We start from the raw sequence: 27,249 nt of genomic DNA, 5'->3' as shown, positions 1-27,249 counted from the left end.
AATAGAGACTCAGACGTCTACAGACTGGAGAACTGTCACCAGGCAACTGCCTGTGGCCATATTTGTAAATCCTGGAGAGGGGACATTCAGATGGCAGTCTCCTGGAGTAGGATAGAACAACTAATGGTTAGCAGTGTACCTTTCACAAGAGCTATGAAAATTTTAAGGTAACCTGAAATAGTTTTTTAATGCAAGTCTTTTGTTTTGAAAGAAATTTTAATACTCAATTGAAAATCATTTAAAAACACCTAATTAAAAAGAGAGACGTACCATTTCATTGCATTTAAGGCTATCATAAAAAATTCAGTTCTCCGTCACTTGATCCATTGCTCCAATAAAAATTTCAATGGAGGATTTTGTAAAATTTAATAAGCTGAAAAAATAATCAAGTTAGGAAGACATTTCTGAAAAAGAGAAAGGAAAATGAGAGGTAGGAGGAGACGGCCCGTATCATGACTGAAAAGCCATCGTCTTGTGGTTTTAATTTGCATTTCTGCAATTACAAAAAATCTTGAACAAATATGTTTTTACTCTGTTTTTCTCCTGTTGGATACCCACACGTTACCTGCCTTTTTCTCAACTGGGTGATTTGCTTCCCACTCCCCCTCAGATTTATAGAAATCCCCTTTAATATTCTGGATATTATTTTTTTCCATTATGGTTAGGTAAATATTTTCTGCTAGCTTGTGGCTTGTTTTTTCTCTTCACGGTATCTTTCAGTGTCCATGTACCTGCCCATATAGTGGAATTACCTTTACCTGTTGATACACATGGAGTTGATTTTTGCTTATGACATAAGGTAAGAACGTAACTTCATTTTTCCCATATACATAACTATTTCCAGCATTATTAATTGATAACTATTATCATCTCCCTTTTCCATACTGAAATACAGTAGTACATCTAATATGCAACAAGTTTCCACCTGGTTGGAATCTGCTTCTGAACTGCTCCTGATCTATTTCTTCTCCGCATTTCTATCTGTGCATAACTACCTCACTGTATTAATTCACATGTCTTTTCAAACGTGTGGCTACTAAAAAATAGAAAATTACGTATGTGTCTTCCATTATATTTCTATTTTATGGTGCTGATGCAGCTGGCCATAGTAACTGCCTCTTTCTTTCCAAACCTTATACCATTGATTTCTTTGCCTTGTCTGTTGAGCTGACTGGGACCCGTGACTGCTGAATAGATGAGTAACAGCAGAAAACCAGTGATATTCCTGCTTATACGGGAATGTGTTAAACATTTCACCATTAAATATGACGTTGCTGCACTATAGTTTTATATACCCTTTATCACAGGGATAAAATTTATCTTTTACTACTAAATTATGAAGCTTTTGCTTGTTCTGTTTTAATTATTAATGACTGTTGAAATCTATCTAATGCTTCTTCTCTATCAATGTGATATATCTTATTAATTCGTTTTGTAATTTTATATTAACCTGTTCTTCCTGAGATACTCTCAAGTTGGTCAAAATACAGTATCTTTTAAACTTATTATTGGATTTTATTTACTAAAATATTTGAAAGATTTTGGCATTCAAGCTCATATCTGACTTTAGCCTGAAACTTTAAATGATGTTTCATGGGTCAGACACATATACACACAGATGGCATTCCCCCCCTTTTTTTTTTAAGTTTTTTTTCCTTAGATTTTATTTATTTGTCAGAGAGAGAGCACAAGCAGGCAGAGTGGCAGGCAGAGGCAGAGAGAAAAGTAGGCTCCCTACTGAACAAGGATCCCGATGTGGGACTCGATCCCAGGATCCTGGGATCATGACCTGAGCGGAAGGCAGAGGCTTAACAGACTGAGCCACCCAAGCGTCCCGACATTCTTATTCTTATACAAAATAGCTATTTGTTTATAGTTATTCACAGGTTTATTATCTTCATTGCTCAAAATTATTTTTCATACCCCTGGTCTTCCTTCTGAGATTGCCTTTTAAATTTTTTTTTAAAAATATTTTATTTATTTATTTGACACACAGAGAGAAATAACAAGTAGATAGAGAGGCAGGCGGAGAGAGAGGGGGAAGCAGACTCCCTGCTGAGCAGAGAGCCCAATGCGGGGCTCGATCCCATGACCCTGAGACCATGACCTGAGCCAAAAGCAGAGGCTTAACCCACTGAGCCATCCAGGTGCCTCTTAAATCATATCTTTAGAATTCTATCAGTGAAGGACTAGTATAAATTTATTTTAGATTTTGTATGAAAGTGTCTTTATTTTCTTTTCACTCTTGAAAGATGGAATCACTAAATCTAGAATCTAAGTTGAGATCTATTTACAGTCATTACACTGAAAATGCACAAACCTTTTCTTTCCAGCTTCTGTTGCTATGTCACCTGTCTTATGGCCAGTTTTTGGCATATAATTTATCTTTCTCCCTTACTAATTTCAAGATCCTTTATTTGTCTTTGGTTTTCAGTTGCTTGTGATATATTTAGGTGCATGTAGTGTTGACTTTTTGACTTTTATCATGTTAAAATATAATCATCTGGTTTCTCATTCTTTTTGCTCAGCTTCTCTCCTCTTGTTTCTCTATATTTTTCTTTCTAGATCTTCAATAAGACATACATTTGATAATATTTTTCTATCAACAATGTCACTAAAATCTTTTTTGTGTTTCCTTGTGTTTCCTTTTTCTTTCTCACACCAGTCTGATTCTGATTTTTTTCTTCAGTCTAGTACATCAAATCTTTCTTCCGCTTTGTCTAATACAGTATTTAATCCGTCCATTGAATTTCTAATTCAATCAGCATGAATATATATGTAACTTGTTTTGAGAAGTTGTATTTAGTTCCTTATCAAACACACCTGCTCATTTGTGATAGCCTTTTATTGTTTATCCTGTTTTTAAAAATTCTCTTGTGTTCCTGGTTGGCTTGGTCGGTTAAGCATCTGCCATTGGCTTGGGTCGTGATCCCAGGTCAGGGTCCAGGGATGGAGTCCTGCAGGTGTATTTGATAACAAACTGTCTTTACCATATTGCTAGAAACAAATACTTCGCAATTACTTTTAAAGAATTTTTATTTCAATAAAACACTGATTTCATGACAGAAACTTTACAAAATATTCGAGTATAATCTAACCCATAGGAGAGATATTTTACAACCTGCTTCAATGAGTTTTCTTAAAATATTTAAATATTTGATCTCACACAAAATAAATACTGTTTGGGACATAAAGAGATGTTAATGACACAGTGATAAATGAAAATAACACCTTTGTTTCTCAATGCTCCTGAAGCTACAAGTACCAAATGCCCCATATCAATTTTAGAAAATAATCTTTTAGTTTTTGCAATCCTATTTATTTCAGCTTTATTATTATTATTATTATTATTATTTTATTCAGCCATGATTCCAGTGAGCCTGGGTCTATTACTAGAGGTATTAATTGAAAAAATCTGGGATACATTTGAGAATCTGTCTTTCAAAAATATTTTCAGGGTTCCAGTGTGAAGCAAAATTTGGAAAATCCTAGAAACAGATTTCTTATTCAGGGATTCCACAGCTACACATAGAGATGAAAATAATTTAATAAAATTTGACATATGTCTGAGCAAGAAGAAAAGCAGTTCTTAACTCACATTTAGTAACATTTAAAGGACTAGATTTTGATTTTAGTTCAAGTTATGCATTAATTAGTCAAATCTTGTAACCTGCTTTTGGTCAAACTGTCAAGAAAAATGTGGTGGGTATTTTTACATTTCAGAAAATAAAAACAGATAAATAACAGCAGACACATGGCAGAGGTACTGTCAGGGGAAGGATGATGTCTTCTATCAATAACCAGATCAGAGGACACCCTGGTGTCCAAGCCACAAATCCTTCATTAAAAAAGGTTAGGCCTAAGATATAAAAGTTTCCCAGAAGGTGGAGTATTTCTTTTCCTCTTTAAATTATTATTTCTTGGCCTGAGCCCTGAATATTCCTGGAACATTCATTACAAAATTGAAATGTGGCACCAATAATTTTTAAACACAATGAGTTCTGTTAATAATTTTTTCACATAATCATACAGAAAAAAATGTGTGTATACATTATAGATAAAATACACCCAGTTTTATGTTCTTGCTGAGCCAACGAAATAGAATGTTAACCAAATACAAACTACGAATGACTTGCATTATGAGTTTTAATCACATAGATCTTTCTGTGAACAAGAAAATTTTCCAGTTATAGCTTGTCCAGTTAAAAACTTGCATTCTGTATCAGCTTAGCCCTCTCTGGCACAAGCAATCTTTCCTAGTAGCTAATGGCTAGTCGTGCTCTTAACCATAAAGGACTTCTAGTGAGTTACAGGAACTGTAGACAGTGAGAACTTAGGACCCACTGGCTTTCTGAGACAGCAGCTGTTGAACTTTCTACAGACCCCATAAGTCCAACAACAAAACAGAGAGAACTGTTCCATTTTGTTCCAGAATCCATTTAATTAAACCCAAGCCCTTTAGAAATTGTTTCTTAAAATGGCATCAGCCATAGTGATACATCCGGGGAAAAATACATTTTTCCTATTTGTGTAACTACTGGATGCAGGCAGAGAAAAAGGCGTTGAGGACAAGGGTAGAGCAGTTTTATTTTCCACAGATTACCACTGACTAATATTGGGAAACATTAATGAAAGTTCTTTTGATAGTAGACAGTAGTCTTAGCAAAAGGAGAGGAAATATTTGCACAGTTTATTTTTTGCTTCTTCTGTAATTTTCTTTATAAAATTAAATACTAAAAAGTACCTCCTTGACAAAATACATAAATCACATATCTGTATGTCAAAATCAATAAACTTAGTGGTTATATAATAAACCTGCAAATGAGCATGGGATGTCTTTTTAAAAAGTCCCCATAAAGGCAGAACCACAGAAGCTGCCATTGAGAGATCACTGACAACATCACACAGGAAACAAGAACAAGTGTCTTCTGAGTTAGGGCGGGGGCCGTTTTCCAAGGCAGGAAGTAGCCTATCACTCTTTCAGTTTAGGAAGGTAGAGGTCCCCCACCCTGCCAACTGCAAAAAGAATTTATGAACATTTGAGAACAGAATGATTTTTTGGGGGGCGAGGGCAACACATTTTTAAAAGGCATTGCCCAAATCTGAATACATTAAGAAAGTGGCAGCTTGACTCTTTAACATCATGTACACACAACTAGACAAAAGAATAGCAAAATGCCTAAAATAATTGAAATGAGGTTTGACTTGTGTAACTTTATAACTTTTTAAAATAGTACATTCTAATGGAAGAAAAATGAGAATTTTGTGAAATTAATAAGTGAAATGGGTAAAAATCAAAAAATCATTTGCTATACTACCACTTCATCTACCAAAAACGTAAACATCTAGATTTATTTCTATCATTTATCTATCACAAAACAAGGATGTATTAGTTATCTTGTTTGGTGGCCTTTTTTTTGGGGACTTAAATTACATAACATACAGCTACTGTTTTCTTGGGTTACATAACTTCTTTATTATTTTATTTTAATTTGTTTATTTTTTAAAATTTATTTGTCAGAGAGAGAGGGAGAGCGAGTGAGCACAGGCAGACAGAATGGTAGGCAGAGGCAGAGGGAGAAGCAGGCTCTCTGCCGAGCAAGGAGCCTGATGTGGGACTCGATCCCAGGACGCTGGGATCATGACCTGAGCCGAAGGCAGCTGCCCAACCAACTGAGCCACCCAGGCGTCCCACTTCTTTATTATTTTAAATCACTATATATTGTTCCATGTTACACTAACTATATATCGAGAGAGAGATTATATAAATAGACATATTTCAGGTATACAGATAGTTCTTCCATATTTAATAGTAATTTGTATTTTATACAGAGGCAGGTTTAGGGTTGGTAGGAGAGTTCAGATGTACATATACTTAAGGTCAGGCAGTAGACCAGGGAAGAAATATTATTTTAAGGAAAAAAAATTCATTATTTTTTGTTAAATAAAGTTAGGCAATCAATAAAAGGTCTCTTACTACAAATATTTCTATTTATGCAGCAAGGCTTTTACATTAAAATTAAGATAGTAAAGAGCCAGAAGAGAAAAGCATTTGGTTTTTAAACCAATTTTTCCCTTTGCAGAAATTGAAGTTTTATACCAGGGGATATCTATATAACGTATTTTTATTTCTATGTCTATTGTCAAAATCCATAAATAGCAAAGTTAAACCACCACACAGTAAAATAGTAATTGGTGAGAGTTCTTTGTGTACAAGAGTAGCTCATGATCTGGGAGTTTTCAAACCCAAACTGATATGAACTCAGGAACATGGCCTTATAGGATGGCTTTTAAAGTGACAACGAAGAGGTTGTCCAACCTGTGCAATGGCTGGTTATTACAATGTGGGTTTCCAGATGGCAGGGGATTGGCTAAAAACAATGATCTCATACCATTCTAGAAAGCAGACTTCAGTTTCTTTTATGATTATCAGAAACTTTTGTAAGAAATAACCTAAATTAAGTTCTGCTTATGTTCATGAAATATGCTAATATTAGTTTTGCTTACCTGCCTTAAATGGTTTTTGTCTGCTTGGGGGGATTTTCAAGCCTGGTTTCCATTTTACGTTATTTTAACCCACTCTATCAAGTGATCAATCAATTGATCAATTGATCGATCTATCAGTCGATTGCATATATGCTCTAAATACTGACTTGGGGGCATTTAATTTTTTTTCTATACTTCACTTGACTCTCATCATGGGTTCCTTGGGCATCCTTGTAGCCTGGTTTTTGCATTCCCAGAGCTACCATCTTAAGGGAGTCAGCTGCATGGCATTTTTACCACCTCTCCCCAAAAGTCATTTCCTAAGTTCTCTACTATTCCAAGCAGTCACAAAGTCTAATCTAGTTTCCAGGGAAGGTAATAGATTTCACCTCCTGCTAAGGAAGTACCAGGTCCCAGAAGTGCATACAGCATATTTTTGCAAATGACCCTCTGGCATATACTTCTCACTGAGTGGAGATTTCATGAAGGGTTGTCTTTTCAGCACTGAAAAGTTGAGAATACATTCATAGTTTTTCATAGTTTCTCTACTGCATGCATGAGGCCAGAAATGAGATGTTAATGATTTCTTAAGTGTATTTTTAATTTCTTCTTTTTGTGTAGAAAAAAAATTCATTATGAAAGAATTCAATCATTGCTTGAAATTTAGAAACAAAGGGAAAACCAGATTTTTAATTTTTATAGCTATTAGCTTTGTATAGATTTTAAAAGAACATGGAGCATTGGTTTTCAATCTTTTGCTCAATGTCTTATTGAATGGCACATGTTGATAGATACCAAATGCACACCTTTAAGTATCTGAATAAGCTCTGTTATTGATCACATGTTCTGTTATAGTGTATATGCAACAGTGGTAAGAGCTGTAAATGTATCCTTCTAGGTTAATTGCCTACACAGAAACTACCACTGAATTCTTTATCACTGAGAGATTTATTGGTGAGCTCTTTATAATTTTGACACTTGGGACAAAGAGTTGAGATATAAGCGCAAAAATTTCTAGACAATAATAAGGCATTTCTTTATACTAAGGAAGAGCTTAAGTGCTTGTGTGATGTCCCAGCTTCAATACGCACCAAGCCTCTGCAATGGCTTCTTACTTCTGACCCCTTCAGACAAGCCATTGTTGGTTGAAGCACCTGCCACTCTCCTGACAGATATTGAATAGCGTGGTTTTTCAAAACCATCTATAGAGACACCTTGGCTGTATCTATTAGATTTCTAAACAGACTGTCTTTAAATAAAGACATGGTATTTTTCAATAGCTCTTGCCTTATGCCCCTCCCAATTGAGTTGCAAAAGAAATACCACTTGTCTGAAGTGAATTTCTTTCCTCACAATGAAAAAATTATACTCCCTCTCTGACATGGCTAACATCCTGACCCTCCACTGTTCCTCCACACTCTTTATACTCTACTCAGTATCTTTGTCAAGAGAGAGAAGGGAGTCCTTTTCCAAGATGTTGCTAACGCTGACAATGGACTGCACAGTCATTTATCTCCGTGAAAAAGTGAGAGAAAATTATTGAGTGTTGCTTTACTTCTTATAGTATTCTTACATTGTCATAATTATTACATGTCTAATGAGAACTGCTGTTCTACGAATATTATATATTTTCTATCAGAATCTGCTAGCTGTCAGTTTCCCTCATCTTCTCATTTCATTTCTCTTCCTTTTAAGGGCATTGGTCATGCAATGTGCTAAACTGAATCAAAGAAGCTGATTCCCTAATGAATTGCCTTATGATCTAGAAAGCTTTTCGACATTCAGTTGTTTCACTTTTTTCTTTATTTGTTCTGATATTTTTCCTCCTCTGAGTATGACCAAATGACACCCATCCTATGGACTAGAGTGTTTTCTAAGTACACACTTGAAACATTCCAGTACTTCATGGGCTCTTTTGTTTTCCTGAACATGACTCCATTCTAATTTGGGAAACACTATCTAAGCAATCATGGCATTAGAAGTCAACATAATGAGATATATTGAAAACGTGGACAATTCTGTTATAATGGATATGCAACTCAGGAATATTGGAAAAGACGTAGTCCGTAAAAATGTGGTAATAAAGGTAATGAACATGAAAGTGCCTTATAAACTATCGAGCACTATACAAATATCAGCTTGCATGTTGACAATAAAAATTAATAGATTCAGTTATGAAGCTCACTCACAAGGGACACATTTACCACAAGGGGATAGATACATACAAAATGAAAGGAATTCCAGAGGAACACATCCTATTTTCTCATCATTTTTCCATGAGAGTGAAGCAACTATTTGCCCATAATTAGTGCTTTGAACAAGTGGGACATGATAAGGAACGATCACAAAGCAATTTTTGAATTACTCTCACTGGTCTTTTTCAACCATCTTGAAGGCGCAATCTCCGGTAGATCCATTTTCATTTCTTTTCACTCCTAGATAACAAGTACTTCTCCAAATTGAAGTCACAAAAGGTGTATCATTTCTCTAATTAAACTATAATAACAAAAAAACTCCAAATTTCATGACTCGCCAAAGGTTCTTTCTTGCCCATCAGGCTGGCTTCCTGCTGGAGCCCTACAGGAGCAAGAATGGGATGCCCGCTTCCTCTCTTTTCCACACCTCGACTCTTCCTGCCTTGTGCCCACTAGGCAGCAGTTGGCTCTTCCAGGATCAGAATGGGAAGGAGAAGTAAGGCGTGCACACACACACACACACCCCCACACACACACTTTACCTGACTCTGATGATATGAATTATAAGTGAAAATTTAAAGCTGGCTCCTTCTCAGAAATTTTCCACTGGAAATATACCATGGTACTTCCTGTGGTGTGAATGGTGCATTTCCTCTGAATGACTCTCCCTGAGTGCCATGATCCTTGCAGTTCTCTTCCTTAGGGTCTACAATTAGTACTAGAAATGTTGGACCCTTGGACCCACCACAGATAGAAGTGCACATGACTCTCAGTTGGACCATTTTCACTTGACAGTCATAAGTCAGTCTCTTGCTTAAAAATTTTCCCAAGCATAATTCAGATAGCATTGCACTGTGTCCACAAACTCCAGGAAATACATGTGGATCACTAATGGCCCTGTCCAAGCTCCCTTCAACAGATTTGATGTGAGAGAGGAAAGGGGAAAGCACTGCCTTCTCCTCCATCGTAGGAAGGGAGGGATCATGTCACAACACTACCCAAATAATTCTCTTTACCAGATTACACAGAAGGCCTAATGTTTTCCATAAGTCAGTAACGTATAGGAAGGGTGGAGTTACTGACACAGATTTAACACCTAAATGGAATGTGGGCTCTGGTTGAACAGTGTTTGAAGAAAGCAGACATAAAGGACATTTTTGAGGTAATTTAACATTGGAATGTGGTGTGGGTTTTCAGTGAGATAGAACTTACTGAACTGGGAAGTTAGAGCATGACTGGAGAGAGGTAAAATGCAATATGCAGTATGGGCTCACAAATTCAACAATACAAAGAAATAAAGAAGAAATAATAGATATGCATCTAATATATGTTAATGTATTAACAATGGGCATCTCTGTAGAATGAAAATATATATTTCGTTGTGTCATTTTTACTCATCCTTATTTTCTCATTCTCAACAAGCTATATGAGTAGCTTCTCTAGTGCAACAATTTATGTAAGAAGGAAAGAAGGAAATACATTCTGTGTAAGAAGAGTTTTCTTTCCTGGCATCCCCAACTTTGTATATACCCCCTTATGGTAAGTTAGAGTCAAAAGTTTACAATAAAAGCAAAACAAAACAAAACAAAACAAAAAAGACTGGTGAGTCTTCTCTTTGCCAAAGTCTCCATAAATGACCCACCTCCTCATGTTGGATCATGTGGGAGTGGAGTCCCACCTGGTAGCCCGTTTCTTTGTTTCCTTTGTTTGTCAAAACTGAGGCAAACATGTTTCCATTTTAACACCCTGTTACACATACCACACATTCCGGCGTTTGGATCGCACAGACCCAGAAAGGTGCAATCATTGATCTGTCCTGGCTAATGCTAAAGCATGATTGCTTCAATACAGCTGGCGAACATAGCCATGCAGGGATTGGCAGTGACGACAATGACAGTGTCAGCTGACAATGCAAAACAGATGAGTACCCTAACTTTCACTTTAAAAAAAAACCCCGAAAGACAAAGTATATTCTTTCCCTATTATAAGAATAAAATTCATATGTTTACTATGGCTTGCAAATTTCTGCCCTCCCTCTGCCTGGCACGCTCTTGTCCCGTATTTCACTGGCTGAATCTTTTCCATGATTCATGATTCATCTGAAATGTCATGTCCTCAAAGAGGATTTTATGACATTCTTTCTCAGTCACATTATTCTCTGTTCTCTTCATACTATAGCCAGTACCTATAATTGCTTTATCAATAATTCGTTAATGATGGCATTGTTACTGATTTTCTTCCTGTGCCTCTTTCATGTTCCTGGGGCACATGGACTTGGGTTCTCTCCTACTTTACAATGATGCCTTCATATGCATACTGTATTTGTCCCATACCATGGTCTTGAGAAATATCTGTCAAATGAATTAATCAGTCCTAGAGATTTTTGGGTTCAAATAAATATGCTTATTGGTAACGACCATAAGTGGGTATTGAGTCTAGATAACAACTGAACGAGAAGTAGTTTGTTAAGAAACAACAACTGCTGGGGCGTCTGGGTGGCTCAGTGGGTTACAGCCTCTGCCTTCGGCTCGGGTTATGATCCCAGGAGCCTGGGATCGAGCCCCGTATTGGGCTTTCTGCTCAGCGGAGCCTGCTTCCTCCTCTCTCTGTCTGCCTCTCTGCCTACTTGTGATCTCTGTCTTTCAAATAAATAAATAAAATCTTTAAAAAAAAAAAAAAGAAAGAAACAAAACTGCTAGCAAGTATTTGAAAATCCATCCAAACTTAAAAATGAAGAAAAAAAATTAAAAGAGCAATAAAATTACACATTTCTTTCCTTTAGTATGTTGAAAAAGATGAAAAATTGGCAAACTAGTATTGTCAAGACTTTAATGGAAATGAGTATGCTCATGTTATAGCAAAGAGGGTGTAAATTGGTATAATCTTTCTGGTGAGAAAACTCAAAAAAATGTAAAATGTGAAATGTTCAGCAGTTACAATTCTGGGTCATCTTATGGAGAAAATATCACAAGTGGAATTAACATAAATGGAATGATATCCATGACTATTTTCATAACAGTGAATGGTCTGCGTATAGTTATTTCTTCAATTGGCTTAAGGGGAGCACAGCACAGGTATAAAATGGAATAGTATGCAGCCATTGAAACTTATGCCACAGAATTAATGATGGTTTTCTCCTGGTGGTGGGATTTGAAGGGATTTTTCATTTTCTTCTCTGTACATTCTCAAATGATTCAATATTTTATATTTAACATTCTTATTTTCAAAACTAATAAAAGCTTTAACAAAAATCACCCTTCAGTACCTTTCAAAAGCTATAGTGTATTATACTATAGTATCTTAACAGTTCAATAGAGTGCTCAGTAATGTACAAAATAATGAAGAACCTCACTTCACAACTTGCCCAAATGTGGATGTAGCTTTAACCTTGGATTAATTGAATTTTAGAATTTAATCTGTGTATATTCCATAAGGCTAGTATGAATTTTATGTCTGCTATTCAGAGTGGTAGTTTCTTTTATTGTGCTTTTGGCAGTCTAAGCAATAATTATAGATATCTCTTGTAGAAACCTCTGAACTTCTGCCTGAATTTATAATACTATTCATGTTGATCTGCACGGTTCTTTTGAATAACTTAGTATCATGCTTAACTGGAATAAAAGATGAGTCATTGTATAACACAAACTACAAAAATGAGGCTATATCTTTTCAGGAACAAGTGATCTTTATTGCATTATGATTTGTGGGTAGCTACTTAGACTCTAGTCACATATTTGGTTTAAAAACAAGAATATTTAACATGTCAAAAAGGTAGGGATTCTGACTTTAGCACTGACCTACCCAAATGACATCAGTATAAGAACTATTGACTCTGAGATTCCAAAAATTCCACATTCAACAGTATATTTACAACCAGCATGACTTAGAATTTTTAAAATTATAAATAAAAATATATTCAGTGTGCGTCACTGAGAAAATTTATTCTTTAGTTTCCTCTCCTAAAAGAAATATTTATGGCATTTCTGTCTACTTCTTTAAAGAGAATTCTCTAGGGAGAATCTATATGGTCTTGAAATATACCAAGGTAGTCCATCCATATGAAGTTTGCAGTTTTAATATAGTCCTCTCTATAAGGATTAAGCGGTTTTGCTGATTTCGCTAGGACCTTGTTTTTTTCTTCTAGTATTAGTGGGTCAGTCACCATATATCTTAAAGTTTTGTTTTTGTTTTTGTTTTTTTAACACTCTTGGTTATAACCTACACTCATAAGGAATCATGTAGTCCTTATATCCTCTACCATGTCAAGTGGGAAGAAGGCATAGTGAGACCCATAGTGAGACCCAGCCAGAAAAGTGTAATAGCTAATGTCTATATTTACCTACTTAGCCAAAATGGAGTAATTTTAATGAACTTGTTACTCAGAAGTTCCATTGATTTTTTTTTCTCATTTTCCCCCTGTTTTAAAATTGAATCACTATTTCCTTTTAGCTGTTTTGTAGGATGAGGTAACATTTCTTCAGAAAAAAACATTTATTGGGTCTCCATGCTTCTTCAACTACGCCATCTAATGTCATTCATCCCTTGGAAACCCAAAGACAATAATAAATGCTTCTATTGTCTCACTGCTCTCTGTTGGATAATTAATATACTCTTAAAGATGAAGCACAATAGCAGTTTCTTACTTTACTCTACTGGGCTGCTTTCCAAAATGGATATGAGTCTGTAACAAGTTTCTGGTAACTTTCTTCTCCCTGAGGTTCTTCCACACACACAGCATGGATTACTCGAGCTTCCTCCTCTTTATCCTGCTTCACCTCTCAGACTTGCCTTCTTCCTGATCACCAACCAAAAGCATCCACCTATCAGGGGCGCCTGGGTGGCTCAGTTGGTTGAGCATCTACCTTCAGCTCAGGTCATGATCCCAGGGTCCCGGGATCAAATCCCACATCTGGCTCTCTGCTCAGTGGGGAGCCTGCTTCTCCTTCTGCCTGCCACTACCCCTGTTCATGCTCTCTCTTTCTCTCTCACTTGTACTCTTTCTGATAAATAAATATATATTTTTAAATCATTCATCTCTCAAGCCTGAATCCCAGTAATTTGTCATCCAGTTCTGCTTTAATCACCCCCTCCCTAGTCTCCAACCTGAGCTGTCATTGGCTCTCTCTCACACTATTCTCTTATCGATCATGGACTCTTGCCAGTTATTTCTCCAGCACATCTTTCATGTATTTTATCTCTTTCCCATTTTTGTAGTTGCTGGCTGCATTTGTGTAGAATTCTGGTCATAGGAAGTTGAAAATGACATGGTTGCTTCCATCAACACTCTGGCAGTATGTTGCATAAATCTCCAAACGGCTACCAGTCTCTGCGCAATCTCAGGTGTTTCACAACTATCCACTGAGATAGTTCTTGCCACGAGAAAAATTCTCAGTGACTTCTTATAGTTTACTTGAAAATAAAATTGAGCTCTCTAGTCTATATTGTTTTTCGTTAACAGATGCCCAACTTTTAGTTACATTCTTAACAGAGATTAGGTACTTTAACCAAGACATTCTCTAGCAAACTGCTTTGAAATGCCTCACCTCCAGTCTAGAGATAAATATGTTTGAAGCTACCTCTCTAGAAAAAAAGACTGTTTTACATCTCTTTCATCTAACATGTTTAACTGTTGTTGAAAATAAATGTATGGCTTCCTTTTGTCTATAAATAGACTTTTTTCCTCCATTAAAAATATTATTGGGAACTTATTATACACAAGATACTGATGAAACCATTTCTATATAGAATATAGTTGAGGTACTAATAATATTTCTATTAAAAATATAACTACACATGGCAACTTACAGACCAGTACCCCTGGGTCTAATAACACATTACATGTCAATAAAAAATTATATATATATATATATATATATATATATATATATATATAACTACACAATTATATCATGCCTTATTAGTAAGACCTGGTATGTAAGAAATCTCTTCCAACATTCTGACATTTTAATACACACAGAAAATAATATTTATAAGGCACTTTGGTATAAACAGAAAGGTCTGTAAGTGGTCAGAGGTGACTAGTCTGGGAGTTCCAGCAATGTACTCTGCTTCTGGCCATCTAAAATGTAGAGGTGATCAGTATCTCATACATTCCTATAATTACTCCTAGCACACTTCTGTACCTCTCAATACTGGTTGGAAAGCTGTGGTGCAGTACACTTCACGAGAATCACTCTCTTTCACCTTGGATAGTCATTGAAGTAGGATCTGAATGTCTTCGAAGTAGTTTTTCTTATTTAGCTTTTTAAACCATAGCAGGAGGGGAAACACTTTGGTCCATAAATGTTCAGGGTAAATAAAAGGAAAAAAGTTTGTTTGCAAAGAAGAGAGACACTTTCTGGACTGGAGAAGATTTGGTTGCTGTGCATTCATACCTGATTATATTGAGTGTTTTATTTTATGCCTTCTTTGAATGTTTATATTTAACTTTTGACCTTTAATTTGCACTTTTAAATATTGTATAAGGTTAACACTTAATATTAATTTTTTTCATTCCCTTTACCCTAGTTACTCCTTTCTCAGCACCTCATTATTAATGCATTATTGAGTATTTTCTACATGTACTGACTGAGAAGGAGGACAGATAAAATGTTGAACAAAGAAGCCAATTGAAGTGCTAAACAGGCTTTCAATAAATCTATCACAAATAATTAGATATGTGAATGAATGAATGAAAATGACAAATACATAATGTTAAAAGTAAGGTTTTTATTTGGAGAAATGAAACTTTGCTGAGAGAGCAACAAAATTTGGGTTTCAAGAAGAAAATCCTTGCAAAACCACACAGAACATTTATGTTAGAAGCCATAGAGTAAGAAAAGAAAGAAATAATCATCTCCTTACCAAAAAAGAAATAAGAGTTTCATCAACAACGTAAAGAGAAAGATAGGAGAAGATATGCATAAGATCTGGACACTGTCTGGTTTTCAGAACAAGGATCTGGTTCTTTACATGTTAGGTCCTAACTACAAAGCAAAGTTGGAAAAAGAGTGTTATAAATACACTAATAGAAATCTGGATAGCTTGATGGATTCTCCACACTTGTGACCATGTGTGTGAGGAGACTACAAGTCTTGTAGAGAACCTCTAAGTTATACATGTCATGTGAACCACGATAGGAGGCTAGACTGACAGTGATGGTAAATTGATACAAATCTTGGATTTGTCCTTGGATCAGGCCAGGACCATGGACAGTGGCAGAAGCTTCCTGGTCTTCCTAAGGAAAGGTGAGAAATATTTCAGTGGCCACCAGCTCATGATACCTATAAAGACAGTTAGAATGAACTTCAGTGTCAGAAAGTCAGCAAAGGAAGAAGATGGCCCATGGATAGCTGTACCTTCCTAGATGTGAGGATGATAAATATACCCATTGGAAACTTATATCAAACCAAGGAGAGGTGGAAGACAGTAGAAAGAAAAGAGTACTGAGTTTGCTTGTTTATCCAAAATAGCCCAATTTGAAGAGTGGAAATGGTTGAGTAGAGTAACCCTGACTTATTGCCTTTTTCAACAACTTATGGAATAGCAGCTCATGAACTGCAATGAGTTCATTTATAAATAAATAAAATTAGATTTACTCATTCATTATAGCTGTAAATTTTAAACCAGTTATATGATGTTTTAGATTCTGGAAACCTGGTTGGTTTAGTCAGTTAAGCCTCTGCTTTCTGCTCAGGTCATGATCTCAGGGTCCTGGGATCAAGCTCCATGTTAGACTTTCTGCTCAGTGGGGAGTCTGCTTCTCCCTCTCCCCTGACCAATGCACCCATGCTCTCTCTCTCTCAAGTAAATAAATAAAATCTTCAAAAAATAAGATAAAAATATGTTTTAGATTCTATCTTCTTATGGAAGAATTCATCTCTGCAAAAGATAGACCAATGGCTTTAAATAATTGGAGAAAAATACAGGAATTAGGTCATTCAGGTTCAAATTTTAATTTCTCTACTCACTAACTTTGTGATTTTTGTTGAAAATAAATTCTGTATGGGTTTCTCCCATTTCAGCACATCTTGTAAGTAGAGACACTCCCTTCTGTGTTCTGGACACTCCTTTCAGGGATGTTTGTAGAGTGAACATCCTTGACAGAGATAATGCCTTCCTCTGGGACAAATGACAGGCATGCTTTTTCCCCATTATAAAATATTTGGGTTCTCTGAACTCAGCATCTCCCTCCCATAATGATATCCACTGCATGTGAGATGGTCATCTGTCTCTCTTCATTTCACTCTGGTAGAGTTGGGGCTTGGGAGACTAGCACACAAACAAAAAAATCTGGTATTCTAGCTACAGTATTGCCAGAATGGGGGTCTCATGTTTTCTGTCAAAGTCTAAGGAACATAAGCAACATAATTTGTTAGTGTGCATGACCCTGAGTCTCATTTTTGTCACCTGTTGAATGAATATTTTACTTCTTTCTGTATAGGGTTGTTGTAGTAATAAAAGAAGATAGGGTAAAAAATGCAGAGGATACTGCTTAAGAGCTTGGACCCTGGACTCTGATGGTCTGGGTTTGAATTACAACTCTACCATTGACCAACTAAATGACTTTAGATAAGTTGCTTTATGTCTCTGTGCCTCCAATCAATAAGTAGAATGTGGATTGGTAAGAATCTTAGTAACTTTATAGTGTTTTGGGTACAGACACACCTTGTTTTATTATACTTCATGGGTATTTCATTGTTTACAAATTGAAGGTTTGTGGCAACTGTACATCAAACAAGTGGGTCAGGGACATTTTTTCCAACAACATTTGTTCATGTCACGTCTCTGTGTCACATTTTGGTAATTCTCACCATATTTCAATGTTTTTGATTATTAATATATTTATTGTGGTGATCTGTGTTCAGTGACTATGATGTACTGAAAGCTCAAATGATGGTTAACATTATTTAGCTAAAAGTGTTTTTCAATTAAGGTATGTACATTTTTTTTAGGACATAATCTATTCCATTTAGTAGACTCTAGTATAAATAAAGCTTTCATATATATTAGGAAACCATAAAATTTATTTGACTCTCTTTATTGTGATATTCTCTTTACTACAGTGGTCTAGAAATGAACCCACAATATGTCTAAGATATGCTGCTACTAAATGTTATGAGACTATTTCCTGGCACAGACTATGAACTGTATTAGTGTTTGCTATAAAGCATTGACAAAGAAATTTGCATCTAGCTGGTTTGCAATGAATGGAAGATAAAGACATATGCATAGATGCATAGAAGATGTTAGATGATAGATAGATGATAGATAATACATACATACATACATACATACACACAAAGAAAGTTAATATTGGTTTGGAGAATAAAGAGATCATTTCCGACCACAAATGCTTTTCTAGAGGACCAGATGATTGAATTGCCCAATGAATGACTGATAGAATTCAGATATGCATAAATAAGGGGAAGTATTTGCAGTCCAGAAAATACTCCGGCACAGACACAGAAATTCAAAGCAAGCAGACGCCATCGTAACTTACAGCTACTGTGCCTTTTTTGCCCTTCTTTTATGTCAAGCTCAAAGTAAAGCAAACAGTAAGTGCTCAATAATGCTGTTGTCTAACTAGAAAGTGAAGACATTTACATGATTATCATGCCCATTGAATCTTTAAGTTAGAATTTAATAGAAATGACTTTGATGTGCATTGATTTTTCAAAGATCTTCCAACTCCGCTGGCTCATAAGATAGTACTCAGTGCCATTTAAGACCAAAAAACAGAGCTTCAAACAGAACTTCTTTAAATGTAAGTGCGTAATTACCCTCTCTTCTGTCCACTGGATTCAGAATTTACTCTGTTGCATTGATCTGGCCCTAATGATGTGCTTCAGTCTTAGAGATAGATTATTTTTCTTTTTCTAAGAGAACAGTGATAATTTTAGTTTTTCTGTAATCCTTTTCATTTTTTTTTTATTCTCTGCCTTTCTATTTTTTGTTCCAGTTTTATGTTATGAACATCAGGTGGTAGCCACAATAGAGAACTACATTTTCTGGCAGCTGTGAATGTTCTCTTGGGTACATACACTTCCCCAAAGAAATTAAACCATCTGGGTATTTTTCCAAATGCATTGAATTTATTGAAAAAAAAAAGATGCATCTTATTGGAGAGAAGAGCAAAGGAAAAAGTATTTATAATAAATTGTAAATTGATGGTAAGTTTAACAATCTTGAGTAATTTCCCACACTGGAAGAAAAGACTTCTGATTTTTCACGTGTGCCTTTCAATTTGTTTTCTTTGTTCATCTGTTTGAAGATGGGAACAATCTGTATAATTCTAAAGGAAATGTTTACAAATAGGGAATGTCATAATCGTCGACGTCTACACTACGCTGGTAGCATTAAACAGTTTTGTAAGATTCTGCTGCCTTATCTGGCCAGTCCCTGCTTTATAGATAACGGTGAATGTGTGCATGCCAGCTTTGTCGACTGAAATAGCAGTAGCAGAAGAATAAATAAACTTTGTTTGAGAAGAAACATGAAACAGCTGACTGCATAAAAAATTAGTGCGCTAGGCAAAACTACCATTTATAAAGCATATGGTCCAGTATCTCATTGCTGCCCTAGGTCTTAGGTTACTGGAAGATATTTTTTGGTGCTCTGTGCACATAGCACATAGCGTGGAATAACATCAAAAGCTTTTTCTCCTCTCTTTTGACTTACATGAGTTTTGGAAACAGTGAAGACCCTGTTGGTAACAAAGAAAAATGTGATATTCTCTCCCAGGTCACCTTACAGTCCCGCAGTCTTCTTTGTGCTGTCAATATTGTCTCAGTCTACTTCTCACACTACATTGAGTAAAACAGGTCTGTGTCATGTGTCTTCTGGATGAGCTCTCCCCACATGGGCTGTGGAGGGGCAGAGGGAGAAGAGAGTGCTGCGTCAGAAACACGAAACTGTAGCTTCACCTAGGGCATTATTCATTTTGGGCAAGATCAATTTGCATTACTGAGTCCTGCCCTGAGCACTCCAGGAGAGCTTCCCTTCGGCCTTCATCATCGTGCCGGCCATCCCTCTCAGGGTGTGACGAGCAGAGGGCGCACTGTCGTACCTCCAAAACTTTCTCTCTTGCAAGGTGGTGGTGGTACCTGGGGGCGAGCATCTGGCCCTTGGTGGTTTCCATCTCCCAGCACCAAGAAACATCCTTCACAACATTTGCTGCTAGAGCTGAGAGCACAGATGGCCTTTCCTCCAAAAACCAGATTGGATCACGTCTATGAGGATCAAGTCTGCTGAGACATTTATAGTGTTTTTATTTCTTAAAAAATATGATTTTTTTAAGTTAAAAGGGGGTGCCCGACCATTTTAAGGCCAGGTTCTAAATTGTGTATTTCATGCCCAGTACCAGCTATAAAATTTTCAGGGCTCTGGGCAAAATAAATTCTGGAGCCCCTTGTTCAAAGAGCAAAGTATAAATACAATTGAAGGTGTTAAAGACTTTTCTTTCAAAAATTTTATATTCTTTACAAAGCATATAGAGCAATAGTGATACAGGAGTACAAATTGTAAAAAAAAAAATACGTTACAATTTTATAGAATACAAAAGTACTTTATGAATGTGGTACTTTAATTGATCATAAGATTTTTCTGGCTGGCTTTCCTGCAAATGCATTTATTAGGTCATCAAGATTTATACTTCAGCAACGTCATGAAAATGCCAGCCAATTGCTACTTTTATCACTATCATTTTATAAGACCTTTACAGAAATTGGGTATCTGACAGGTAATTGGTATTGATGAAATACAGTGTATGCAGGAGAGAGCTAATTTTCATAGAGAGCCTTGGCTCTCATTTTGCTTTCTTTTTAAACTATGTTATTCAAGTCCAAATTTGGAAACCACCTTCTTAATGCTGCACTTACAGGTAAGTCTGTTATGGACAGAGGCACACATGTGCTGAAAATCCATAGGAGGCTGTCTTTCACACTTAATTGAGAGCCACAAAGTAGCTTTTGGCAAATGCAGAATTACAAATAATCATCGAAAATTTTAAATTTTGATAAAAGATCTTTCTGCTGATGTAGATATTGCTGGGGAGAAGTTGTTAAGAAGATTTCATAAGCTATGACTGCATTGGGATATGTTTCTGATAAATTATTTCAGAATATAAATTTTAGTTCAGCTAGAGCTCATGATTCTCACAGAGCAATTTTTCTAAAATCTTAATTCATCTTACAAATCAGCTTCATGTAAGTCAGTTCAATGTTCAACAGAATTCATTTGCTGGAATTTCGATATTTCCTCAAATATTTCCTGTAATGTGTTTTATAATGTAACTTCATGAGTTCTGTATAATTTAAAATGCCTTCTACACCTTCGATTGCTGTATCTTCAATTATAAAAAAAGTTAATTTTAGAATCATTTTCCTTGTTAATAAATGTTTCATCCAAAGGTTCATCTGAAACTATTATTTTCCATCTAGTGCAACAATCTTTGTTCTAAGCTGGTGAATATGTGCATTCCAAGGTCTACCAGTTGTTGAAATCAAGACTCTAAACCTTTGAATTCTAGTACATTCTTGATGTATTTTATTGGAATGTCCATGTATACAGTTTTTCCTTTTTTTTACTGAGATAAAATTCATAGACTGTAAGATTCACCCTTTTTAAAGTGTACAACTTTTTTATTATTTATTTATTTATTTTTTTTACTTTTAAGTTTCTGCCACCCTCAGTGCTGTGGAATTCCAGACATGTCACCATCCCACTGCATTCATTCTTATCAGGTTCTCTTCACCTTCTGTTCACCCCGTAGTTCCTGGAGACTACAAACCCGCGCTCTGTCTCTGTGGATTTGCCTCTTCTGGACATTTATTCAAATGGGATCATATAATACAAGGACTTTGGTGTCTGGCTTCATTCACTTAGCATAATGTTTTCAGTGTCCATCCACATTGTGGCATGTATCGATATTCCATTGTCTTTATGACGGATGATATCCCATTGTTTAGATATATCACACTTTGTCAATCCACTCATGAACTAATGGACACTAGGAATGCTTCCACTTTTTGATTACTAAGAATAATACTGCTGTAAGTATTCATGTGCAAGTTTTGGTGTGACTATGTTTGCTGTCCTTTTGCATATATACTTAGGAGTGGAGTGATATAGATAGTATATTATCCCTCATATATGTGTGTATACGACTACAATGCGTGTGTAGATGGAGTACACACACACACACACACACACATAAATATAAATTCGAGTATAGTTGACACATGATGCTATATTATTGCAGGGGTACAGCATAGTGATTGATTCAACAACTCTATATGTTACATTTTGCTCACCCCAAGTGTGGCTACCATCTGTTACCATGCGTGCTATTACCATACCATTGACTATATTCCGTAGGGTGTATCTTTTATTCCTGGGACTTACCCATAACTAGAAGCCCCTTATTTCCACTTCCCTTCACTCATTTTGCCCTTCCTCGCAGCCCTCCTTCCCAGCAACCATCAGTTTGTTCTCTGTAGCTATAGGTCTGATTCTGCTTTTTTAGTAACTCTATACTTAATTTAAAAAAAAATAATCTTTTTTTTTAAAGGTTTTATTTATTTATTTGACAGAGAGAAAGAGCACAAGTAGCAGAGCAGCAGGCAGCGAGGAAGGAAGCAGGCTCCCCACTGAGCAGAGAACCCAATGTGGGGCTCGATTCCAGGACCCTGGGATCATGACCAGAGCCGAAGGCAGACGCTTAACCCACTGAGCCACCCAGGTGCCCCTCTATATTTAACTTTGGAGGAACTTCCAAACTGTTTTCAAAAGAGGCTACACTATTTTATATTCCTACTAGCAACTTAGCAATGTTTCATTTATCCATATCTTTGTTAACATTTACTGTTTTCTATAATTATATAACCATCCTGATGATGCTTTCTTAGATCCTAAAGCATATTTACTAGACAGCATAGCTTGATCATGCTTAGTTTTTTGTGTGTTTTGTACATTCCCTCAATATATATCTTTCTTTGAAGTATTTAATTCATTAATTGATTTGCATTTAATTCAATTACTAATAAAGAAGAGTTTATATCAGCCATTTTGCTATATATTGTCTATATGTCATTTTTTTTCTATTTTCTTTCATTGTTGCAACTTTTCTGTTAATCATGTATTTTATATTATACCATTATAATTCCTTGTTATTTCTTTACTATTTACTTTTGAGGTTATTTTGTTAGTCATTTTTCTGGGGATTAAAATTACCTTCTTACCTTAAGACAACTGAGTTGAGATTAATGTCAGCTTTAATTCCAATACCATATAAAATGTATGCTCCTATGTACCACTATTCCTCCCATGTTCCTTTGTGTAGTTATTGTTGTATAAATTACATCTTTTTAGATAAAACTACCATCAACACAGATTTGGTATTATTGCTCTATGTAGTTTTAAAAAATCAGAGAAAAGTAAGCATGTTACAAGCATACAATATATTTTTCCTGTATTTATACTCGTTTATGTAGTAAACTTTGCTGGTGCTCTTTGTTTCTTCATGTAGATTTGTGTTACTTTCTGGTGTCCTTTTATTTCTGACTGAAGCATTCCTTGTGTCTCCTCAGACATGTCTCCTAGCTATTCATTCCAATGTTGTTTATCAATCACTTCTACATTTTTCAATTATAATTGTGGTGAATATCGAACTCAGTTGTTACTTAGTGGTCATCGCTAGTAGGTGACGAGTCACTTCTTACTGCTTTCAAAATTCACTCTTTCTGCTTTTCAAAGTTAAATTGTAAAATGTTTAGATGTAGGACTTTCTGAGTTGGTTCTAGTTAGAGATTTTTGAACTTCTTGGACATGTAGATTAGTATTTTTTAAATCAAATTTGGGACATTTTGCCATTATATCTCAAAATTTTTTGACCCTTTTTCTCTTTCATTTCTTTCTGGAACTCTCATTGTGCAATATGCTGGTGTACTTGATTGTGCCCCACAGCTGCCTGGGCTTTGTTCATTTTTTTCATCCCTTTTTTTTTCTGTTCCTCAGACTGAATAATCTCAATTGAGTTGTCATGAAGCTTGTTGATTTTTCTGCCTGATACAATCTACTGTGATGCTCCTCTAGGGGGTCTTTCATTTCAATTATTATAACTTTCACCTCTAGAATCTCCATTCAGATCTCTTTTCAAATATTTCCTATCTCCTTATTTATACCCATTATTTGGTGCAACATCATTCTCATACTTTCCTTTAGTTGTTTAGACTTGGTTTCCTTTAGTGTCTTGAGCATATTTAAAGTAGTGACAGGGCACCTGGGTGACTCATCTGGTTAAGCATCTGCCTTCAGCTCAGGTCATGTCCTCAGGGTCCCAGGACTGAGTTCTGAATCAGGCTCCCTGCGCAGTGGGGAGTTTGCTTCTCCCTTTATGTCTACCTCTTCCCGCTGCTTGATCTCTCTCACACTCTCTCACTCTTACATATACTATGAATAAAATTTTAATAATAAATAATAATAGTAATAATAATAGAATTTTAAAATAATTTTTATGATTTATAATTTTATGATAATTATTAAAATATAGATTTTATAAATTCTTATAAATAAAATATTTTAAAAATAAAGTAGCTGACAAAAATCTTTGTCCAATATATAGGCTTCTTCAAAGACAGTTTCTACTGATTGTTTCCTCTCTTACGTGTGATAGTTCCTGTTTCTTTGCCTGCCTCATAATTTTTTATTGAAAACTGAGTATTTTAAATGATCTAATGTGACAAGTCTGGAAATCAAATTCCACATCTCTCCAGAGATTTTTGGTTTGACTGTTTTATTCTAATTTGTATTGTCTTCTTATTTTATGACTTTATCAATGAAGTCTCTAAGTCTGTATTCTTTATCATGTGTGATCACTGAAGTCTCTGCTCAGATTGTTTAATGGTCAATTAATGAAGGGTTGGACAGAGATTTCCTTCAATGCTTGTAACCAATAAGTTTCCTGTGATTTATCAAGTGGGACTGTATGGGTGTGGGGCATGTCTTCAACACTTAGACTAGAATTTTATACCTCTGCCTTAGCTTTTGGATCCTGCTTACATAAACTCAAGATCAACTAGATGTGGGAGCTTGGAACCATCTCAGGACTTTCCTTAACATGTACACTGCTCTTTACCCGAGCACAACACTGGGCATGTGCATGGCCTTCTGGATTCCCAGGATTATTGCAAAGCATATCAAAGTCCCTATGGGCATCTTACTAAGTAACTTTTCCTGTATAGATTTTTTGGTTCATTTGTTTGCCACAACTATTCTCTACCTCAGGCACCCATGAAGGTAAATAACCACTTGTTGCTGTGTTTCATTTTTTGACATTTGTCTCCAGAGATAAGTGACAGAGATTCCATCACTGGAAAAGCTATGAGTCAAGTCAAAGACAGACTATTTTACAAGTAGTCTTCAGGGATAGATCACATAATGACAGCTTCCTGGGAATAAAGCTTTCAATGAGTCTCAATTCCATTCCTTCTGGTGGCTGTCAGTCCATTATTTTCACCACAAATGTGAATTCTTGTTTTCCAAAGTCACAATTGAAGTAGAGAGTGGGAAATGGTACTAAGGCACATTAAAAATGCCAGAAAATCAATTGTTCTTACCAAAATTCAGGTTTTTTTTCTTGAACTAAGGCTCCCCAGATTTCTATAAGCCTTTGGCTAATTTCCAGACTTCTGAAAAGTTGATTCTGATGACTCTTCTTCAAGTTTTCTTTTTGCTTTAATGGAGGAAAGAATATTAGGAGATCTTTATTCCACAATTCTTACTGACATAGCTCCATGAATACACTTTTATTTTTAAGAGTTTACTAACAAAGTACACTGCCTGGGTATTGGTGGTTCCTTTCCTGGCACCAGAGAATTAAAGTATGCATCCCAGGGATGGACTCCAGTGTTGAATGGCAAGACTGTGAGCCACCAAAGGTCCCATGTTGTCCCTAGGTGGAGCCCCTCCTCTCTCTCCTGAGACTGTGACTATTCTTGTTGTACCTGCCACATCTGCTGCCACTGTCACCTCTGCCAGTCTGGGCCCAGATCCTTCCCATTGCCTGTTACTCACATACTTGTCATGCACCAGGTTGTGCCATGCTTGTGTTTATATGCTGGCTAGATGACAAGGTCAACCACTCAGCCCACACATATGCCACTTGGCATATCTCCTCTGCTTACCTGCATGTCCATTATCCCAAAGACCTTCATGTGTAAAACAAGTTCAAAGATAAAGTTAGTAACAATTTCATTACAGTGACAGAAGTGCTTTCATACTTTTCTAGACTTTTTACCTCTTCTTTCCTTCCCTAGCATTCCTGAATACAGACACGTATGTGTGTATTTCTCTCTCTCATTCACTCCTCTCTCTCATTCATTCATATATATATATGTATATATATATAGAGAGAGAGAGAGAGAGAAAGAGAGAGAGAGATTCTTCTGCCTCTTTCCTGAGGCGAGTATATAGCTCATGAACTAATTATGAAGAAAGAATACAAGTAAAATGATTTTTACAGTATCTGACACCAAACATGCATTCTACAAATGATAATTCCTTACTCACCTCACCTTTCCTTTACATTATTAACATTGGCTAATGTTTCTATTTCTGAAGTATTCATATGTTTTTACATTTGAAGTTTCTGTTCTTGTCACTCTTTTTCCTTCAGAAGTTCTGAATGTTATTTGTTCTTTGAACTTTTTAGTGCTCTTTTTCAGAGGCTCCAAGGATTTTTACCTCAATATATTTTTAAGATTTTATTTATTTATTTGACATACAGAGATCATAAGTAGGCAGAGAGGCAAGAAGAGAGAGAGGAAGGGAAGCAGGCTCTCTGCTGAGCAGAGAACCTGATGCAGGGCTCAATCCCAGGACCCTGAGACCATGACCTCAGCTGAAGGCAGAGGCTTTAACCCACTGAGCCACTCAGGTGCCCCTCTTTACCTCAATATTAACTGAGAATCTCATTAAGTTGTTTCCTCAAGCTTAAAACAACTACCATAGATATACTCTATTGTACATTGTAATTTTGATAACTCCTTATTTCAGTTATAGTAATTTAAGTTTCTTTGACCCATTAGCAAGCAATCACTTATTGATCAAGCTTGAGTTGATATTTTATTTTTAATTTAAAAGGATGGTCATATTGTCACATGAAATAATATTTGTTGTTAAAATACTAAGCATTCTTCTTTTCCTATTGTTTCTTATGAATAACTTTCTGAAAATTATGCCTTCTAAATTGGTTAAAGTTTTTAAATTCATAAATACCAAGTGCCTTCCCATTACTGTTTGAATTAATTTTGTGAGATAACAATCGGAATATTAGCTTAGCTGACTCTCTAATTGAACTCAGAAAATTTTTGGCCTTCAAAATATCTTTAGAATGTTTGCTAACTTCAACTGAGTTCAAATATGGAAGGTCTCACATGGCAATATATTGTATTCAGTGCTTAGTGTTAGACTAAGGTGATAAGTAAAGCATGGTCTTTGAATTATAAAGTATGACAGTCTAGGTATAAAATAAATTTTATATATTTATATATTCAAATATATATATATA

The sequence above is a fragment of the Mustela nigripes genome, chromosome 5 (assembly GCF_022355385.1).
Source record: "Mustela nigripes isolate SB6536 chromosome 5, MUSNIG.SB6536, whole genome shotgun sequence".
Lineage (NCBI taxonomy): Eukaryota > Metazoa > Chordata > Mammalia > Carnivora > Mustelidae > Mustela > Mustela nigripes.
This window is presented reverse-complemented; position numbering follows the sequence as displayed.